The sequence below is a fragment of the Dipteris shenzhenensis genome, chromosome 17, assembly GCF_047967505.1.
Source record: "Dipteris shenzhenensis isolate YYH24624 ecotype China chromosome 17, Dip_SZ_1.0, whole genome shotgun sequence".
NCBI lineage: Eukaryota > Viridiplantae > Streptophyta > Polypodiopsida > Gleicheniales > Dipteridaceae > Dipteris > Dipteris shenzhenensis.
Genome location: NC_141612.1, coordinates 33,721,621 through 33,733,512, shown reverse-complemented (window position 1 = coordinate 33,733,512; position 11,892 = coordinate 33,721,621). Strand labels below are relative to the sequence as shown.

Genomic DNA, 11,892 nt, shown 5'->3' with positions numbered 1-11,892 from the left:
ATCATATGGAGAATTGTGTCAATCTCTGTGGAGAAGCCTAAACTCACATGCGCATTCTTGTATGTAGTGACCACAGTCTCCGCTATGTAGAGATCATATGGAATTCTATCAATCTCTGTGGAGAATGCCACCAGTGGAGAATGGTAGTGGTGCCAATCTCATACCATGACCTGAAAACATGCACAAGGAATCCTAAACTCACATGTGCATTGGCACTTTTGCCATTATCCTACTACAGCGAATAAAATTAGTGGAATGTCAATCTATAGATTTAGTTTGTCTAGATTACCACTAGTGGAGAATGGCATGCTGGCAACTACATAATGACACCGAGATCATCAAACTCACATGTGGAATGGAATCAGACACCACTCTCCTATGATCACTGGAATACCCCTCCTAGAATAGTAGGGTAAACATTTGTACATGTGGAGAATGGCAGTGGTGCCAATCTCTTAGCAAGTAAATTTGGTAGAATTTTAGTTGGGCTTGTGCTTTTGGGATGTTGCTTTTTGAGCCTTTGATTGGCTTATTTTTTGAGCAGTGAGCATCTTGCATCTATATCCTGAAAGGGATTTGTGTTCTGCACCTATAAATCCCAGGAAGGAATATTTCTTGTCATAGTTGCAACATTTTGTTTTCTTTGGCAGTTATGGCTTAGAACAATCCCAATGAAGTGTTTGGCATCCTCACATAGGAGGATAAGTTGGATGATGGTACCAATTACTCTTTATGGAGTTTTATGGTATGCAATCTTTTAGTTGGAAAACATATGTGGGATTATGTCACAGGGGATGAGACATGGCCATAGAATGTGGTTGAACCTACCACTCCTCCTCAACAAGGTGGAGGAAGGGGTAGAGGAGAAGCTCAAGGTGCACGACAAGTGTTAGGTGCAATGGTTGTTGCAGTTGTGTCTCCCACACATGAATAGAAAAGGTGGGATTCACGTGATGCACAAGCACTTTCAATAATCTCTCTTTGTGTCAAAAGGCTTATTATTCCACACATTCGGTCATGCAATACCTCAAACTAGGGTAGCTTGGGATATTTTGGAGAGTATGTTTGTAGCCCATAATGATTTCCTGAAGAGAGAGTTATCGCATACTCACATGGATGAGGGTGAGATCACCTCACCAAGCTTCAAGACTTGAGAGAGCAATTGTTGAATACAAATGAGATTCAGAGATGATAACCGCTACTATGAATTCTCTTCTTGAGTCATATCTCGAATTTCACACCTCTCTGAATTTGTCATTGAGGGGGGGTGGCAACCCTCTCACTTTTCACGAGCTGATAGGACTTCTGTTGTAGGAAGAGGAAACTAGGAAGAACATGGCTTCATGAGCATGCCATGCTTTTGAAATTCAAGCGTAAAGGGAAGGGGCAACATAAGCAGCATGCCAATCATCTTACACATCAGCATAAAACTGATTCTGGATAGCCTTCTCACAAGGCTAAGAGTGTGATGCATAGAAGGCCAAGAGAAAGGGCATTTGTCATTATTGCCAGAAACTGGGTCACTACATAGGAGAATGCAAGAAAAGAATTGCCAAGGAAAGGAAAAAGGATTCAATCATGGCTATCAAATTTGGCTCCTCATGCACATGATGGTGGTGATGCTTCAACCAACTTAGTGGACAAAGACTATGTCTTTTTTACTTTGATTTTTTATTTTCAAGTGGTTGCTCCGGATACTATAGCCACATCTAAGGATGACTCTTATGATTTTTTGACTTGCAATTATGATCATTCTAAGGATGCATGCACTTTCAATGTCAATGAGACATTGAATAATTGGTATTTTGATAGTGGTGCCACCAAAGATATCACTTTCAGGAAGTATTTGTTTGATTCTTTGCATCCATCACCTGTTGGAAAAGGGGTGTCTTGTGCAAATGATTGTTCTTATTTAGTTCATGGTATTATTGAGATTGTACTTATAGCCACAAATGGCACAAATTTCAGAATTCATGATGTGCTTTATGTGCCTAGAATCAAGAAGAATTTGCTTTCAATGTCCTCTCTCAATAAAATAGGATTTTAGGTTGTCTTTGAAGATGACAAGTGTGCAGTTCAAGATAGAGAAGATGATTATGCCTTGAGACTATCTAGCATGGTGTTTTGTGGTCTTTTTTAGCTTGATGTTTTTGAGAAAAGACCAAATAATGCACTTGTAGTTTCTACTCCCACTATTGCTATGTAGAATCTGGAGTTATGGCATGCTAGATATGGTCATATGAGTTATGGTAGCTTGATGACACTTCAAAAACATGCTATGGTTGATGCTTTGCTTCCCTTGGAGTCACCTCCCCCTCATTCCTGTGAAGGGTGCATACTTGGGAAGATGCACAGTTTTCTCTTCAAAAAGGATGGTGCAGTAAGAGTTGTTCAAAAATTACAGCTCATTCATAGCGATGTTTGTGGTCTTACGAGGACTCCTGCATTGGGTGGTTATCTCTATTATGTCACATTTATTTATGACTACTCAAACTACACTTGGGTATATGGTTTAAAGAAAATATCCTATGTGTTTAAGCATTTTCGACACTTTGTGGCAAAGGTTGAGAATGAAACAAGACTCAAGGTGCAAATTTTACCCATAGATAGAGGGGGGAAGTATATGTCTCATGAAATTGAGGCTTATTTAAAAGAGAAAGGCATCACACATCAACTTATAGTGAGGCTCACCCCTTAGCAAAATGGCAAAGCTAAGCGAAAGAATAGAACTCTTATGGAGATGGATGGATGCATGCTCACAAGCAAAAAGTTGCCTCATAGGTTTTGACTTGAGGGTCTCACGTGTGCCAACTATGTTTTGAATCGGGCTCCCACTATGGCTTTTGGCATGGGAGAAATCCTTCAGTGGAACACTTTTCGTGTCTTTGGATGTGTTGCATATACCCATGTGCCTGTTAGTTTCGACATAAGCTATCAGATAAGACACTTAAATGCATATTTATTGGGTATATTGCAGAGAGCAAAGGTTACCATCTCTACAATCCTATGCATACCATGCAAGATGAGTTGCAGTATATTGAGAAAAATCAGACCTGGAATCTTGTCGATTTTCCACCAGGAAAGAATGCCATTGATACCAAATGGGTTTTCAAAGTAAAAACAAAGTCAAATGAGTCCATTGACAAGTGCAAGGCATGGCTGGTTGCAAAAGGCTTTGCTCAAGAAGGGCACCGATTATGAGGAGATATTTGCTCCTACTTCTACGATGACCACTATCAGATCAGTTATTGTTATGGTTGCACATTTTGATTGGAATGTTCATCAGTTGGACATAAAGACAGCCTTTCTTAATGGAGACTTGTTGGAAGAGGTTTATGTCAAGCAACCTCTTGGCTTTGAAATTTTGGGTAATGCACATAAATTTTGCAAGCCGAATAAAGTGTTGTATGGGTTGAAACAAGCCCCATGTGCATGGTACTCCAAAATTGATGCCTTTCTAACTAGCAAGTGGCTTCATAACAGTCCCACCAAAAGTACCCTCTACATCATGAAGTATGGGGGGGATATTTTAGTCATCATTCTTTATGTAGATGACATGCTACTCATAGGGTCACATTAATAAAAAATTGTAGGTTTTAAAGCTGAATTGAAAGCTACATTTGACATGTCAAATTTGGGCATGCTACATTTTTATTTGGGGATCCAGTTTATACAAGAGGACATGGCATTATTAGGTCTCAATCCAAGTATGTGCAAAAGATCCTTGATCGGTTCAGCATGCAAGATTGCAAACCTACAGCCACTCCATGGAGCCAAGGCTGAAGCTTATTATGTATGATGTAGGTGAATCAGTAGATGCCACACTCTATAGCTAGGCTATAGGATGCCTCATTTATTTGTGCAATATTTAGCCCGATATTCAGTTTGCAGTATCATAGGTGAGCAAATATATGCACACCCCAAAGAACACACATTGGCAGGCTATAAAACGCATCTTTCATTACTTGCAAGGCACAAAGTTTTATGGCTTGATGTTTCCCAGGGGGGGTGACTTGCAGATGCATGCTTACAATGAGTTAGATTGGGCTGGAGATTATGACACTAGGCAATCCACAAGTGGTAATTGTTTCTTTTTGGGAAATGCGTGCATTTCTTGGCTAAGTAAGAAACAATATACTGTGGCTACTTCCTCATGTGAAGCTAAGTACATGGCAGCTTTCATAGTAGCAACAGTTGAATGCATGTGGCTACGCCACTTATTTGTGCTGATCTTCATCTTTCATTGGAGGGCCCTTCTCCAATTCTCACTGATAATCAGAGTGCTATAGCAATTGTAAAGAATCTTGTGTTTCATGCTCGCATGAAGCACATTGAGATTCATTATCATTATGTTAGGGAGAAGTTTCATGCAAGAGAGATCAGTATGATCTATGTGTCAATACATGACAATGTTGCAGACATATTCACCAAAGCACTTCCACGTAAAATGTTTGAGGCATTTCACAGTGCCCTAAGCTTATGTCCTTTTGGTGATTGATCATTTCCTTGTACATCATCACATTAGCATCGCAGGGGGGGTGTCAGAATTATCGCCATATTCTAGGCAGTGACCAATGTAATGTAATAAGTGAGCTAGGAGCAATTTTCCCTCACTAGAGGTTTTCCCCCCTAACCACAGTTAGTATCCCTAACTATAGTTAGTGGTTATGATAATGTTTTGTCACTTAGAAAAAACCTTCTCTTCTTTTGTAGTTCCTCACTCATTTTCTATTTAACTTACGTTTGTTGCTCCAGCTCTCTTGCCTCCTGCTTTTTCTTATAATATAGCCATGGCCTCTCTAAAATAGTTGTACCACTGACCAACCTACTCAAAGGGTGTCAAAGAAACAGAAGATCAGCATGATTTTTGAGGCACTCCAAGCTTTTGCAGACCTCAAGGCTACAACACCCTACTTAGCCTTAGCATAGTGAAACCAACCCTTCCAAGTTTATCTCAGATTCCAGTAAAGATTCAATCGAAGGGATTCTCCAACAGAATGGTCACCTGATTGCATTTGAGAGTCGAAGACTCCAAGGACCCAAGCTCAATTACTATGTGTATGAAAAAGAACTGCTTGAGTCTATGCCTTGAAAACATGGAAACATGAAAGTCCTAGACCAGTGGCTAATGTAGAGCGAAGGTCTTAGCTTAAAAGGAGGTAGTGTCTTACAAACCAAGTATGAATGATTCTAAGTTTTTGTGAACATGAGTTGGGTTTGCTTTTCACATGTCATGGATAATTGGTAGAATTAGAATGGCAGTTTGTGTGAAACCATCATTTTATAGTATCGATTGTGAAGCTAAAGAGGGTTTAGAATGCATAGTTTTTTTTTAAAAAATGGCTGTTGCTTTCATATGATGATTCAATAGGGTGAAAGAGAGGTATGTACTTATGCAAAGTTTCATAGATTTTGTTCTCCACTTCTGAATTGTTGACTACAATTGAGAAACACTTTGATATCGTAGCAAAAATTTGTGGATATGCTTTAGGGAAATCTTCATCTACTCATTTGGCATCCGTTCTTTTTGGTATATTCAAGCTATTCATTCTCTACATTGAGTTGACTATCTTTCTTGGCATACACATGCCATTATTTTTACAGAGTTGATTTCCCCTCTTTGGTTACACAAACCCTATTTCTTGGCATGCCCAATAAAATTGGAGACAAAATAATTCACCACAAATCCAATTGAGAGACATCAAAGATAGAGTTTTAAAATCAAGACATTGGTATCGCTAGTCATAGAGACTAAATCCATAGCTCCCTATAAAACTTGAACAGACATAAATTTTATTCCCATGTCCAATATCATATGAGTTTTGTCCCAATGTGAAATAAATCTTGATACAATGTTAATCAATCATACAATGAATTTATAGGTCAACATTGGGCTCTAGTGGGCTCTAGTTCAATGCTATGTGAGTAGGTGCATACTTGTTTACTAGAAAATAGTTTCCAATTCAACCAGCAAATGCAATAACAATACAAGATTAACATGGTAAAATTGGCTTTCAACCATAAAAAAGGGAAAGGACAATCTTATCAACTCCAACACATTAATTTTACAATAATTTTGCATTATTTTCTCAAACTTGAAGTGTAGCATCATAAAATAGGTATTTTGTTGGCATAATATCATGAGCTTCACAAACTCTTGTCCATAGATTGTGCTATCGCAAAAGTCCACCTCGCACATTAAAATAGGGATATCATCAAAAATAGGAAAAGTTGTTGGAATGACTGTGGTATGGAGAACATGAAGCTAAACGGTCGATGACACCATAAGTAATTCTACAAAATTATCATATGCAAACAGTAAGCATGCAGCTACGTTTGTGTGCATCATGCACAATGCATCACAATGTTCCTGTTTGTCTTGATTAAAGTTGGATCATGCCTCCACATGTTCGTGTTGAGAAACTACCTCATTTAACTCAGTTCTGATATTTTTGGCTTTTGATCTTTGTCGGTTTTAAGTTTTGAATGTTAGACATACTTCTATGAGTCCCCACTTGCTCTTAATAATGTGAATGCTTCTTTCACTAGTGCTTTAAGTTGCTTCATGATGACTGACCCCAAAAACAGGCTGGCTACTACTGCTTTATCTTGCTTATATTGCATTATAGACAAGAGCAAAGATTGGGTTCACACTATTTTGCATCCATTTGGTTATGATCTTCTTCAATGGGAAAAGGTTAAGGATGCTTTGGATGAAGCTTTTCCTCTACAGATTCTAGTCCCCCCTAAATGTTTCGTGACATTGGAGCCTGAGCTTGCTACACACTTTACTTCTTCTAATGATTACCAAGCATTTCAGATCGCAAGTCTCATTGATGTATGGATGCAACATCCCGTTGTGTCTGGTTCTGAATCTTTGTTGCAGAGTGCCTGGGATAGCCTCTTCTGCAATTTTTGGAATGTGCTCCTAGTCTTACTATAAGATAGTGCACTTTCATTTGACTAGAATGTGACTGATCCATCAGAAGCTTCATAAATACTTAGACATCCGGACTTGATGCTATGGTCATGAGGGAGGCTGGTAGCAAAATTTGAGGAGAAAAAGGACACTCTGGAGGAAGCTTACCAAGATTTAATAGTGAAGCTGAGGCTTGGTAGGCAACAAAATGTGTGCCTGGACAATGCAACCTAGCCAAATAATATATTGGTCATATCAAGAACATGTACCATTGTATTCGGGACAATGCCTGAGATGAAGGAGGAGAGATATTTGTTACTTGGCCGAGTTGATTTAAGGTGCCTCTCAGCATAGAATAGAATCTCCCTAGTCCTTCAATACAATAGACTTCTATTTCTCACAAAATGAACACTACTAACAAGTCTCTCTCTAAAGCAAGGACAAAGGGATATTTCTTGAAGAAACTCTCACAAATCTCTCGATCAAGAAGAGAACGTAAATCTCTCACAAAGTAAAGAGAGAGGGCACAACTAGAGAGCACACCACAAATGACTAACTGTACACTAGATTTAGTTGAAAATGTAGAACATATACAAACGTATTTAGGGTTAGGGCTAGGGCATCTAGCCCTTTTCGTTATAGCACTCTATATGTGTTAGTGCTATGCACATGTAATCACATGATGTTGAGCTAATCTCTCAACATCATGGTATCAGAGCTCCCTTGTCTTCTGCTGAGGCATTGTGATCTGTATGAGAGACTGTGATAGATCAAGAGATTGAGTGTTCTCTTCTGCTTAGAGAACTTCCGCTTTCTTGAGAGAAAATTCCGTTAATTGATTCCTTCCATTGCGTTGAGGGAATTCCATCTGACCTAGCACCTAAAACGAACAAAGAAAAGGAATTATTTGCTGCTTTTTCATTGCTCAAGGTTGGTCTAGATCTAGTTCAAAGTAGATTAGATCATCCATAGTGGAGAGAACTCCAATGAAACCAATTGAAGCCATGCCGAAAAATTCCTAAATAGTTCCTACTCGAAGTCAGTCCCGGCAGTATGTTGATGGGTTTACACCTAGACCATTGGATGATCTAGCCAGCAGTAGCTCTACTCCACCTGTTGTCACAGCACCAGCATTAGGGATCTTCAGCTACACCAATGGTTTCCACATGTATAGAAGATCCTACCATTGCCCGAGCATAGGTAGAATGGGACAAGAAAGACAAGTATGCATATCATCTAATAAAGTAGAATGTGCAAGATGTCATGCTAGGATAGCTCAACACTGTCAAGACATCCAAAGAAGCACATGATATGTTCGCAACTCTTTATGAGTCCAAGAACACTTCCAAGATTCTCACATTGAGGAACCAGATAAACCAGAGTTTTCACAATAGCAGTGAATCCGATCATGCTTACGTACTTAGAATCAAGGATTACCAAGAAGGGCCGATCCCTCCAACAAGCTCAAAGCAACCTGATGAAGGGAGAGTTGTCGACACGGGTGGGAAGAACAAGCGGAAGTTCTTCCAGTGTACAATCAACTAGTGATTCAAATTCGTGATTCGAAAAAATCGAGAAAATCACTCAAAATCAAGGATTACAACAATCAAGATTATGCATATAATGAATAGTGCAAACTAGTGCACTTAAAATATCAAATACATACTGACGGCAAACCCATGGAGCTCTAGCAGGCATTTTCGCATCATCTCTGTGAAACATGAGAGATGGTCGCTTTCTGTCATGTCCGAGGTAGGTTAGCCATCTTTCCAAATGATTTCCATTCCAGAACGAAAATAGTATCATTGGGTTATCATCATGGACTAGACCTATTACTCAGATGATGCCCGAATGTATGACATCACCCAAGCACGTGGCTTCTTCCAATGCTCTGGCCTTCAATGCATCAGCTGGCACAGAAACCCTCAGCAACTTACATGCATAAATCTTATGCGGATCAAAGGGAGCGACAAGAATATTGCACATGTTGATTGTTCCTTTCATGCCTATGCCCATAGCTGCACTAGGCATGAATCAGATGTCTCGTTGCTAAAGCAGTATGGACTGCATGGGTCTTGGCACTGCTGTGACGATCACGCAAGCCATGTGATGTGCGTGGTACTTGTGTAGGCGAGAATAAAGGAGATGGGAATGTATCTGCTTGTGCAGATAGATTGTGCATTTGTGGTGCACACGAGTATGTGGGAGATGAAAACTGGTCTGCGCGTACAGTAGGAGGCACAAATGGAGGCACAAATGGAGAAGCAAAAGATGTGGCAAAATGTGATCGTGCATGTGGTGGGAGATGTGGACCGGGAGGAGGAACTTCTTCTTGGTATGGAAGATCTTGGAAAAAGGGGATACGGGAAAAGACAGTGTTGTGGTCGATGCACTAGTGCATACACATGGCATGGCTGCAATAGTGCTTGCGGCTGTGTTGGGTGGAATGCGGCATGTGACCGGGAACGTGGGTGCATTAGTGCTTGTGGTTGTGGTGGATGCAATGCGGCATCTGACTAGGGACATGGGTGCATTGGTGCTTGTGGTTGCGGCTGTGCTTGGGGGCATGGGTGCATTGATGGATGGGAGGTCGAGGTAGCTCCTTTGCCTTTGTAACCTCATCACGCATTTTGATGTACGTGACCCTAGCATCTACAACAGGACCCTCCCACTTTGTGTCACATGAGTTTATGTATCGATCTATATGATCGAGGCATCATTGACCCTCCATCTCACTAAGTGGTACAAATACTAGTCTATAGACTCTACTGTGAAAACATTTCGAAATTGGTCACGGAAGGTCCTCCCTCCACGCTCTGCCATTGTCCTCACCAAATTCTATACACTGCTTTCACCATTTTGGAAAGATGTCTCAATGATGTCCTGATCGACATTCATTAAGAAGTGTACATTCTTGTTTTTCAGCACCTTCCTCTAAAACTTAGTGAGATCAGGTTGGTGACACTTTCTCTTCTCACATGCATGAGCCATCTCATATGCAGTAAGCTGCAACACAGAATTCAAAAAAGAATTTAGTGCCAAGTGCAATAAGAAACTCATTAATCCGTAACAATTAACAATGCAAGCAATCTAAGAAATTACCTAGATTTAACCTCTCAACTCAAGCTCACATCATGTAACATACTACAAAAAGTCAAAACACAAAAAATAAGCATGTAACCTGCACAAAAAATGACTAGGGATAACCTAATCGTGGACTTCACCATCTAACACTAGGCTTCAACTGGAACACACAACTATTAAGGGACAGTTGAGTGCCAAACAAGTGTCTAAGAGCACATCGCATGATATCTAACTTAGATTGCAACACACAACTATCAAGGGACAGTTGAGTGCTAGACTAAGTGTCTAAGAGCACATCACATGATATCTAACTTAGACTGCAACACACAACTATCAAGGGACAATTGAGTGCCAGACTAAGTGTCTAAGAGCATGTCGCATGATATCTAACTTAGACTGCAACACACAACTATCAAGGGACAGTTGAGTGCCAGACTAAGTGCTTGAAAACATCTCTAAACTTAGACTGTAACACACATCTCTTAAGAGAGATGAATGCCAGCCTAAGAGTTCCTACAAATAAACATTTTTATACAAACTAAGACTGCAACACACAACTCTCTTAAGAGAGATGAGTGCCAACCTCAGGGAAAAAACAATTATTTATATTATAATTAAAATTGCAACACAACAAAAATAGATTGCAACACACAACTCTCGCAAGAGAGATGAGTGCTAGCCTATCTACACACTTAAATACAATACAAAATAAATATCAAACAATTTTCAAAGACCGCAACACACAACTCTCCTAAGAGAGGTGAGTGCCAGTCCTAAACAAAACAAAACAAAAGAAACATTAATTACTAATGAAAGACTGCAACACAAGCAAGGGTGCAGTAAGGTACGTATGATGAGAGCTGGTAGTATGAAAGCAAGCAGGAGGTAGCAGGTAGGCAAGCAAGAGGTGGCAAGGCTGGCAAGCAAGTGGCTGAGGTGACAAGGAAGACAAGTGGATGTATTCGTACAAATACCAAAAATGGCAGTGGCTGCAAGTTTATGCTATGTATATTTGTACAAATAAACTGCACTATTTGTACGAATAACTTTATTCATACGAATAGATGTTTATTCGTACGAATAGGTTATTCGTACGAATAACCTATTCGTACGAATAAAATATCAAAAAATATTTGAAACGTTTTAAATCACAAAAAATGTATATTTGGGCATTTTTTTCGTATTAAAAAAAAGACGCCCGAATTAATGCAACTTAGATTGTCCCTATGAACAATTTCACTGGTACAAAAGGATTGGTGAAAGATGTACTCTATGTTTCAAAGCTCAGTAAGAACCTCTTCTCAGTAGGTCAAATGACAGAAACAACTACCGAGTCATATTTGATGGAGATGAATGCACTATCAGAGACAAATCTAGAGGATTTCAGTTAGTAGGAAAAGCAATCAAGGAAGGATGCTTGTTCAGAATGCTAGCCATAGTACCAGATTTGCATGCCATGTTAGCTCAACTGCAACAGATGCCACTATTCGCAAAATGGCACAAGAGATATGGACATGTCAATTTCAAAAGCTTGATAGAGCTCAAGAATCAAAATATGGCAATTGGAATTCCAACACTTTAGTTTCTTGGAAAAGTTTGTGAAGCATACTACTTCGACAAAAAAAGAAAATCAACTTTGGCAGAGTACCTCTCGAGCATGAGGTATTCTTGATTTGATACATACAGATGTATGGGGTTATGCCTAGTCTTGTAGCATCAACGGTTCACTTTACTACTTGAGTTTCATCGACTACTATAGCAGATATTGTTGGGTCTACTTTCTGTACGAGAAATCTAAGGTCTTTTCTAGATTTCAAGAATTCAAAGCTGTGGTAGAAAACCAAACATGCAGAAAGATCAAAGTCATGAGATCAGACAGAGGAGGTGAA

At 39.6% G+C, this 11,892-nt stretch overlaps 1 pseudogene; it reads left to right on the top strand.

The window, feature by feature from the left end:
* Positions 1-6,568: 6,568 nt before the first annotated feature.
* LOC147892014 (uncharacterized) lies at positions 6,569-7,153 on the top strand (annotated as a pseudogene).
* The last annotated feature ends 4,739 nt before the right edge of the window (positions 7,154-11,892 follow it).